At 44.3% G+C, this 10,798-nt stretch overlaps 1 pseudogene; it reads right to left on the minus strand.

Annotated features, from left to right (window-relative positions):
• Window positions 1-2,636: 2,636 nt before the first annotated feature.
• LOC131203587 (U2 spliceosomal RNA) lies at window positions 2,637-2,748 on the minus strand (annotated as a pseudogene).
• Between the last annotated feature and the right edge of the window lie 8,050 nt (window positions 2,749-10,798).

The following is a 10,798-nucleotide window of genomic DNA, read 5'->3' on the forward strand; positions in this document are numbered from 1 at the left end:
ATTTGCAGCTCAGGATTGAATTAGGGTTCTTGGTGCTTTCTGATCTTGGTTATTTTTTTTTTTAATTTGAATTTATATCCCGCCCTTCTCCGAAGACTCAGGGCAGCTTACATTGTGTTAAGCAATAGTCTTCATCCATTTGTATATTATATACAAAGTCAACTTTTATTGCCCCCAACAATCTGGGTCCTCATTTTACCTACCTTATAAAGGATGGAAGGCTGAGTCAACCTTCCGCCTGGTGGGACTTGAACTTGCAGTAATTGCAAGTAGCTGTGTTAATAACAGACAGACTTAGTCTGCTGAGCCACCAGAGGCCCATATTTTCTTGCAGATGTTTCATTACCCAACTAGGTAACATCATCAGTAGTCGAAAGTACTGATAGAAAGTACTGGACTTTGTTCTCTGTTTATATCTTGGTGTTAATCTTTGCTTATCTGGGTGTTGACTGCCAGCAAGGAGTTATTTTGATCTTTTTGTATATTATGTAATGTAGATGTTGTTTATCTCTATGTGTCTGTTGATGGCAGATTTCTCTGAATGATAATAATTCCAATAATTTTCTACTGCTTTGGGTTTTTTTTTTAAAAGATTCCTAGATACTCCTGGAATTTCCAAGTTCAGGGAGACTAAATACTAGAAGACAACACACTTTAGTTGTTGAAAAAAAACAAGCTTATTGGGGTTTTTTTTTTAATTTGATGTGGTGGTATAAAATAACAGCAGAGTAACTTAAAAGGAATGGGGAAAAATGGCAAACTATTGGGATTTAAGAACTGAACTGCAGGGTTTATGGAATAAACCAGCAAAGGTTTTCCTGTATCTATTGCAGTAATTAATGATTTAATAATTAATAGTAACAATTAACTGCTCATTATTAATCCCGGAACTGTAAAAAGAAAAAAAAAGGAGCTGACAAAATGAGAATTAAAATTAGACCTGACAACATTTAGTTAATAAAAACAGTTCTGGTTGGAAGCACGTATACATGTATTAGGCTGGTATTTAATCATCTTTGAGCTTTGGGGTGAAGCTTCAGTTGCCCCCAAATTATCAGCATTTGTTGAAGAATCTTCAGAAAAGTCTGTATAGCAGCAGCAGCGGCGACAACAACAACTTGCTTAATAGCTTGTGCTTTGCTTGAGAAAGCAAAAATTATTCAGAACTAAATTACCCTTTCGCAATTTTGTATCATCGCAATGGAGGAGTTTTGATTTTTGAAACTCATTCGCAAGAAGTGGGTGGGGGGGGGAAACACACACACACACACCCCAGCAAATTATTAACAGCTTTTGAAAAGGAAGTTGCGCAAACAACTTGCAGGCGACCATATGTTCCTCTTGTCCCCCAGCAAATTATTAACAGCTTTTGAAAAGGAAGTTGCGCAAACAACTTGCAGGTGACAATATGTTCCTCTTGTCTCCGTACCGCTCCTCAGCCAAAGGTGCTACATAAGATCATTGCAGGTTGCTAAGCTAGAAGTTTACACGTTGCACACATCTGGATATCTGTCTTCGCTGCTGGGAAAACACTGAATCCTCCGGAGTTAGAAATTTAATAATTCCGCTCCACAATCTGGACCGTGTTAAGCAACACTCACCTGTTCTAATTAAAGATAATACTGCCCTCCATCATGAGGTGAATTTATGGAAGATGGATTTTTTTTTATAAAAAAGTTTTATTTTTACATTCATATCCAACAACTCATCCAATGTACAGTCATATACAATTAGTCAGGCTTGCCCAGTCACCACCCCCTCCTTTTAACTCTCTTCCCTCTTCTACCTTCTTCTACTTTCCAGAGCTTCTTCCCCTTCTCTTATCTACATCCTCTCCTCCCTCCACCCTACACCTCCCTCTTCTACCCCTCTTCCTTCCTCTTCTCCCTCTTCTACCCCTCTTCTCCTCTACTCTCTCCTCCTTTCTCCCTCCCCACCATTCTAAAATGGTAGCTGGGCAGACCCGACCCTACATTAATTATAGAATAGAATAGAATAGAATTTTTTATTGGCCAAGTGTGATTGGACACACAAGGAATTTGTCTTGGTGCATATGCTCTCAGTGTACATAAAAGAAAAGATATGTTCATCAAGGTACAACATTTACAACACAATTGATGATCAATATAGCAATATAAATCATAAGGATTGCCAGCAACAAGTTATAGTCATACAGTCATAAGTGGAAAGAGATTGGTGATGGGAACTATGAAACGATTAATAGTAGTGCAGATTCAGTAAATAGTCTGACAGTGTTGAGGGAATTATTTGTTTAGCAGAGTGATGGCCTTCGGGAAAAAACTGTTCTTGTGTCTAGTTGTTCTGGTGTGCAGTGCTCTATAGCGTCGTTTTGAGGGTAGGAGTTGAAACAGTTTATGTCCAGGATATTTATACATCTTCAATAATCCCTGTACATTAACCATCACTCCATCCTCTACCCTCATCCCCCCCTCAAGTTCCCCTCCCCCTTACCCCCTCCCGACTTCCCAGAACAAAATGCAGGATATCAAAACTAACAATCACAATCCAAAATAAATCTTAAATTATAATCTCTAGTCACTCCACACATAATCACACTCTCAATTCCCCTCTCCTTCAAAAATATATCTAATACAAAATATTTCCTAAATTTACTCATATGCTATTCAATATTTTTAATATGTAGTCCTCAAATAAAGAATATATCAGATATTAAACTGATAAGAACAGATACTACACTTGATCTTAGCCAAAAGGCCGAGAAGCGATATGGAAGATGGATTTTAAAAGCAGATATTAAGGCTGGCAGGTGAAGTGGCTGGGAAGTGGCTCAACAGGCTAATGCAGCCTGATATTAACACACAGCTGCCTGCAATTACAATTACTGCAGGCTCGAGTCCCACCAGGCCCAAGGTTGACTCAGCCTTCCATCCTTTATAAGGTAGGTAAAATGAGGACCCAGATTGTGGGGTGGGGGGGGCAATAAGTTGACTTTGTATATAAATATACAAATAGGATGAGACTATTGCCTTATACAATGTAAGCTGCCCTGAGTCTTCGAAGAAGGGCGGGATATAAATTCGAACAACAACAACAACAACAAAAAAAGGATGCAGGATGTTGATATGGTTGCCAGGATACCGAAAACGATAAGAAGAGTGACCTGATGCCAAATTGGATCTTCATTAAGGAAATAAAAGAAAACCCCTCCCTCCCTCCTTTCTTTCTGATGATAGCATTGTTTTATGGGTAGTCCTTGATGTACGACCATGATAGAGCCCAAAATTTCTGCTGCTAAGCGAGACAGGATTGAATTTTGCCACTTTCTTGCCTCAGTTGTTAAGTGAATTCCAGTATTTGAGGGGCTGCCACAAAGAACAGGGTGTTGATCTATTCTCCAAAGCACCTGAAGGCAAGACAAGAAACGAATGGATGGAAACTGATCAAAGAGAGAAGCAACCTGGAATTAAGGAGAAACTTCCTAACGGTGAGAACAATTAACCAGCGGAACAGCTTGCCTCAATAGATTGTTGGTATTCCATCACTAGAAGTTTCACTTAACAACCCCGTTACTAAGTTATCACCTGCAGTGATTCATTTAACAACTGAGCCAAGAAAGGTCATAAAATGGGACGAAATGCGCTTAACAAATGAATTTGTTTAGCCACAGAAGTTTTGTGGTCCATTGCGGTCGTATGCTGAGGACTACCTACTTGTCAATGCAGCTGTCATGAGAGACGTGAAAGGGAAAAGTTGTAAGCCTTTTTTGGAGCACTTTTGTTATACATGCAACACAGAGCAATTAACTGGCTGAGAAAAATCACAAGGTAACGGGTCTTTCTGTTACACTAAAAACAAGTGAGAAAATGTGGTGTTAATTTCTTTTGTACCCTGTTTGCAGAAGGGGAAAAAAGGCAGGTAGGAATGGCAAAGCTTTGGCATTGGATACCAGACTGAGGACAAACTGTTCTTGCTATTTATTCAACACATTTTGTTTCTCCAGTACATCATTCAAAAGCATTGTTCAAAACAGCGTGCTTTGTAATAAGACGATAGAAACAGATAGACTCCAGCTGCATAAATGTCTTAAAAACTCAACTTACTTGGCAAGACAAAACTTGGCTAAAGTGGAAAAGTTTATTTGTTTGTTTTGCAAGGAAGGGAAGCAGAGTCAGATTTAGAGCCAAACCATTGTATTTCATCTTCGTTAATGCACTTTAATTTTTCATGCCAGGTTCAGTAGAAGGAAAGTATAGTCTGGTTTTAATACAGTTACGAGCAGGAATATAATATGTTGCAGAGGTAGCCTGCCTCCATCATAGAATCAGAAATCAAATAAGGCAGAGGTCTCCAACCTTGGCAACTTTAAGACTTGTGGACTTCAACTCCCAGAATTCCCAAAGCATGAGAACATAATGGGGGATTTTTCATTTGAAGGTAGCTTGTAGTTGTTACTGGCTGACTTGCAAAAAGCTAAGGAGGGTTGGATCAGGTTCAGAGGTGAGTTTCAACAGGTCCTGACCAGTTCTGGCAAATCGGTAGTGGAAATTTTGAGTAGTTTGGAAAACCGGTAGTAAAAATTCTGACTGGCACCGCCCCCATCTATTCTCTGCCTCCCAAGTCCCAGCTGATCGAGAGGAAATGGGGATTTTGCAGTAACATTCTCCTGGATTGGGGAGGGAATGGAGATTTTGCAGTATCCTTCTGCTGGAGTAAGGTGGAAATGGAGATTTTACAGTATCCTTCCCCTGCCATGGCCACCAAGCCACTCCCACAGAACCGGTAGTAAAAAAATTTGAAACCCACCACTGATTGGTTAATATCTGGATAGGACCTCATATGGAAATCTTAGTGCTTTAAAACAGACCAGGAGACTGTGAAAACATTCCAGAGAAAAAGGATGAATTGCCATATTTTTGTGAGTATAAGATGCATTGGAGTATAAGATGCAGCTTAGTTTTTTGGGAGGAAAATAACGGGGGTGGGGGAATCTGCCTACCAAGTATTCATCTGACTAGCGTCCTTAGTCTGGTCTGCTTCAGCACATTAGTTTGCTGGCTTTTATCCCCTGCTTGGGGATGAAAAAACCAGCTTCTAAAGCACAGCTGATCTTTGGAGAGAGAAGCAATGAGAAAAGCAGGCAAAGCACAGAAGATCACTTCACTCACTAGCGCCTCGTTAGGGCTGAAAAACAGCTTCTAAAGCATAGCTGAGAGGGAGCAGCAATGAGAAAAGCAGGCAAAGCACAGAAGATCACTTCACTCATTAGCGCCTCGTTAGGGCTGAAAAACCGCTTCTAAAGCATAGCTGAGAGGGAGCAGCAATGAGAAAAGCAGGCAAAGCACAGAAGATCACTTCACTCATTAGCGCCTCGTTAGGGCTGAAAAACCGCTTCTAAAGCATAGCTGAGAGGGAGCAGCAATGAGAAAAGCAGGCAAAGCACAGAAGATCACTTCACTCACTAGCGCCTCGTTAGGGCTGAAAAACAGCTTCTAAAGCATAGCTGAGAGGGAGCAGCAATGAGAAAAGCAGGCAAAGCACAGAAGATTGCTTCACTCACTAGCGCATCGTTAGGGCTGAACAACAGCTTCAAAAAAGCTACATTCAGAGTATAAGACACACCCAAATTTTCAGCCTCTTTACGGGGGGAAAAAAGTGCGTCTTATACTCTGAAAAGTATGGTACTTCAGTATTGCTGTCAAGGAAATTGCAAGGATGTATTTAGAGTCATCAGGACTTTGAGCTCAATTTAAAACAATCTCCAACTTTTTATAACTAGCATTTAAAATTATTTTCAGAAGAAACCGTTTGAAATACTGAACGGGCGACAAGTAATAACACACTAAAGTGTTAATATCGATACATTTGGAATTCAGGCTTCATAGAAGTCTGATTCTCACCGGTTCAAGGTTGACTCCGCCTTTCATCCTTTCAAGATCGGTAAAAATGAGGACCCAGATTGTTGGGGGCAAGAGACTGACTCTGTAAACCGCTTAGAGAGGGCTGTGAAATACTGTGGAGTGGTATAGAAGTCTTAAGGGTTATGGTTATCATAGCGCAGGTGCCTGGCAATGCATTCATGATGATTATGGTAAGGTGATCATTGTGTGCAATCTTTCCAGCTGGTTTCCAACAAGCAAAGTCAATGGGAAGCCGGATCAACTTAATGACTGCAACAAAAAAGATTGTAAAATCAGGTGCGGTGAAATGATGCCTTACTTAACACTGCTTATTGACAAATTGCTGTCACCTTAGGGGTTTGTAAATCAAGGACTATTTATAATTGGAATGATACCTGAAGGAATCTATAGAACCTTTAGTAACCAATAAATTTTATTAAAAGTCATAAACTTAAGTGAGCTCTAGGCCAGGGGTCTCTAACCTTGGTCCCTTTAAGACTTGTGGATTTCAACTCTTAGAGTTTTCAGAGGGACTCTGGGAATTGAAGTCCACAAGTCTTAAAGGGACAAAGGTTGGAGACCCCTGCTCTAGGCTTTTGTGACCCAAGCTCAAGTAGATAGTAGTAGACGCAATCAGTTCAAAAACAAGCACACTTTATTAGAACAGCTGAGAATTAACTCATTCTCAAAGTAGTCCAAACTAAATCAAAGCAAATTCTTCATAACACAATTCTTCACTCTTATCACCAACCTTGGTCTAATTAGGCAAACTGCCAAAGGCTTTTCTTGGCAAAAGTTCAAAAGCAGAAGACGCCGACAAGAAATAAATGCAGCAAGACAAGGACCAAGTTGGAGCATTCACAACTTCTGGAACAACTTGCCTGCAGAAGTTGTGAATGCTCCAACACTGGAAATTTTTAAGAAAATGTTGGATAGCCATTTGTCTGAAATGGTGTAGGGTTTCTTGCCTGGGCAGCGGGTTGGACTAGAAGACCTCCAAGGTCCCTTCCAACTCTGTTATTATATTATGTTAAGTCTATCAACGTTGTTTTCTGACAAAGAGCCCAAGAGCCGTTGCTGGTCTTTTAAGCCTTATGGGAGGGGCCAATCATCTTTTGGCCCTACTCCCAAGTCGTCCTCTTTGCTTTAGCTGCTCTTACCTTTTGGTAGTTCTTCCCATGCATGCATTAGGAACAGGCTCCTCCTGTTCCTCTGCCTCACTACTGTCAGCCTCTGGAGGCTCTGAAGTTCACACATCACTCCCTGATGACCGTGGCCCCACCCCTGCCTCTGACGCAGAGCCCTCATCTGAGCCTTCCCCAGCCTCCAGGACTGGCCCATGTTCTTCCTCAGCCTCATTGCTGTCCGACTCCATTGCCAGCTCTGTAGACTGCTGGTAGACCACAACATAGGCATTTGGTAACATAAACTACAGTTCATGGAAGCCTTTTAATACAAGGAAAACTCCTCCTGGTTCCACCCCCCTCGTAGATTAACAATTTAATTATTTCTGAAGTTTAGCCTTAAAGAAATGTCTGTGGAGGTTCTCAATCATTCAGAGATGGCACAGATGAAGCTCCAACTGCCCTCAACCATTCTCAGAAAGAGTACTTACGACCAGATGACTGCAAGGGATAAGATCCTTCCATCCTCCACCATTCAGTCAGAATTTAAGACGCTTCATAAGCGAAACGTCTTCAAGGGCCTCTGGTGGCTCACACTGCTAAGACAGTCTGTTATTAACAGCAGCTGCTTGCAATTACTGCAAGTTCAAGTCCCACCAGGCCCAAGGTTGACTCAGCCTTCCATCCTTTATAAGGTAGGTAAAATGAGGACCCAGATTGTTGGGGGCAATAAGTTGACTTTGTATATAATATACAAATGGATGAAGACTATTGCTTGACATAGTGTAAGCCGCCCTGAGTCTTCGGAGAAGGCGGAATATAAATGCAAATAAATAAATAAAAGGATTTATTTATTTATTTATTTATTTATTTTGATTTCTATACCGCCCTTCTCCCGAAGGACTCAGGGCGGTGTACAGGCAAAAATAAAACAAACAGTGCAATATATAATTTAAAATGCAATTAAAAAACTTATTTTAAAATTGGCCTGAAAATTAAAATATACAGTGAGCTAAAACCCATTTAAAATTAGTTAATAAAATTTTAAAATTTGATAAAATTCAATTTAAGACAGCCCCGCGAATAAAAGATGTGTCTTCAGTTCATGACGGAATGTCCAAAGGTCAGGTATTTGGCGAAACCCGGGGAAGTTCGTTCCAGAGGGTGGAGCCCCACAGAGAAGGACCTTCCTGGGGCCGCCAGCCGACATTGCTTGGCGGACGGCACCCTGAGAAGTCCCTCTCTGTGAGAGCGTACGGGTCGGTGGGAGGCATGTGGTAACAGCAGGCGGTCCCGTAAGTACCCAGGCCCTAAGCCATGGAGCGCTTTAAAGGTCGTAACCAGCACCTTAAAGTGCACTCGAAAGGCCACAGGCAGCCAGTGCAGTCTGCGCAGGAGCGGTGTTCTATGGGAGCTACGCGGAGCTCCCTCTATCACCCGCGCAGCTGCATTCTGGACTAACTGAAGCCTCCGAATGCATTTCAAGGGGAGCCCCATGTAGAGAGCATTACAATAATCCAGGCGAGAGGTAACGAGCGCATGAGTGACCGTGCACAAGGCATCCCGATCAAGGAAGGGGCGCAACTGCCGAACCAGGCGAACCTGGTGGAAGGCCCCCCTGGAGACGGCCGTCAAATGATCTTCAAACGACAGCTGTTCATCCAGGAGGACACCTAAGTTGCGCACCCTATCCTTTGGGGCCAATAACTCGCCTCCAACAGTCAGCCGCGGCTGCAGCTGACTGAATCGGGGTGCCGGCATCCACAGCCACTCCGTCTTGGAGGGATTAAGCTTGAGCCTGTTTCTCCCCATCCAGACCCGTACGGCTTCCACGCACCGGGACAGCACTTCAACAGCTTCATTGGGGTGGCCTGGGGTGGAGAAGTACAGCTGGGTGTCATCAGCATACAGCTGGTATCTCACCCAAAAGCCACTGATGATCTCACCCAACGGCTTCATATAGATGTTGAACAGAAGGGGCGAGAGAATCGACCCCTGCGGCACCCCACAAGTGAGGTCCCTCGCGGTCGACCTCTGCCCCCCTGTCAACACCGTCTGCGACCGGTCAGAGAGATAGGAGGAGAACCACCGATATACGGTGCCTCCCACTCCCAATCCCCCCATGGTCGATGGTATCAAAAGCCGCTGAGAGGTCTAATAGGACAGTCAGCTTACACCATCACTGACTGTGGGGGAGGAAGTACTGACCCCCAGGGAGGGAGTGCGCAACTTAGGCGTCCTCCTGGACGATCGGCTGTCCTTAGAGAATCATTTGACAGCCGTCGCCAGGGGAGCATTCTATCAGGTCCATCTGATTCGCCAGTTGCGCCCCTTCCTTGACCGTGACGCCTTGCGCACAGTCACTCACGCCCTCGTCACTTCCCGCCTGGACTATTGCAATGCTCTCTACATGGGGCTCCCCTTGAAGAGCACCCGGAGGCTCCAGTTAGTCCAGAATGCGGCCGCGCGGGTGATAGAGGGAGCACCGCGTTGCTCCCATATAACACCTATCCTGCGCGGCCTGCACTGGCTACCGGTAGTCTTTCAGGTGCAATTCAAGGTCTTGGTTACCATCTTTAAAGCGCTCCATGGCTTAGGACCGGGATACCTTCGAGACCGCCTTCTGCCGCCGATTGCCTCCCAACGACCTGTGCGCTCCCACAGAGTGGGCCTCCTCAGGGTGCCGTCAACCAAACAATGTAGGTTGGCGGCCCCCAGGGGGAGGGCCTTCTCTGTGGCGGCACCAGCTCTGTGGAACGAGCTTCCTCCAGGATTACGACAACTACCCGACCTCCGGACCTTCAGACGTGAACTGAAGACTCTATTATTTCAGCGTGCAGGACTAGCCTAAGATAGAAGGTTTTAGCATATTTTAATGGGGTTTTTATAGGTTTTACTGTTTTAGTGATCAGGCCATGATAATATTTAGTTTTAATTGGGTTTTAATGTTTATTTATTATACTGTTTTAATATGCCTGTGAACCGCCCTGAGTCCTACGGGAGATGGTGCGGTATATAAGTTTGATTAATAAATAAAAATAAATAAATAAATAAACAAGACGTGTCTCCTCTCCCTCGCTTGGATCATCTCAATTTCGGTCCAGACCATCCCGGAGCTGAGCGATTTTATCGTATAGATAACCACTAAACTCCTCAGCATGTCCCTGCAACGGGTCATCCTGCACCTCCTGATGAAGGAGGGAGCGGGTCACCCGAAACAGGGCGGCCGGGCGGTTATCTGCCGACGCAATGAGGGTGGAGGCATATGAGCGCCTCGCCTCCCTCATTGCCACTAGGTAGGTCCTGGAATAGGACCTAACTAGTGTCCGATCAGCTTCGCAACGGCTGGACCTCCAGGTGCTCTCTAGACGTCTTCTCCAGCGTTTCATCTCCCTCAGCCCCTCGGAGAACCAAGGGGCCAAACGAGATCTGCGCCGGGTCAGAGGTCGCAAAGGCACGACACGGTCCAAGGCCCCAGCCACGGCCTGCTCCCAGGCCGCAACTAGTTCCTCAGTCGTGCCGTGGGCCAGATCCTCAGGGAATGGCCCAAGCTCCGTCAGGAACCTCTCAGGGTCCATCAGGCGCCTGGGACGGAACTACCGTATAGGTTCCGTCTCCCTGCGATGGTGGATGGCGGTTCGGAAGTCTAGTCGAAGGAGGAAATGATCGGACCATGACATCGGTTCTGTTACTAAATCATCTAATTCCAGATCATTTAACCACTGTCCAGAGATATAAATCAGGTCCAGTGTGCCTCCCCCCATGTGCGTGGGGCCATCATTTACCCGAATCAGG

Source organism: Ahaetulla prasina, chromosome 8, assembly GCF_028640845.1.
Source record: "Ahaetulla prasina isolate Xishuangbanna chromosome 8, ASM2864084v1, whole genome shotgun sequence".
NCBI classification, from domain to species: domain Eukaryota; kingdom Metazoa; phylum Chordata; class Lepidosauria; order Squamata; family Colubridae; genus Ahaetulla; species Ahaetulla prasina.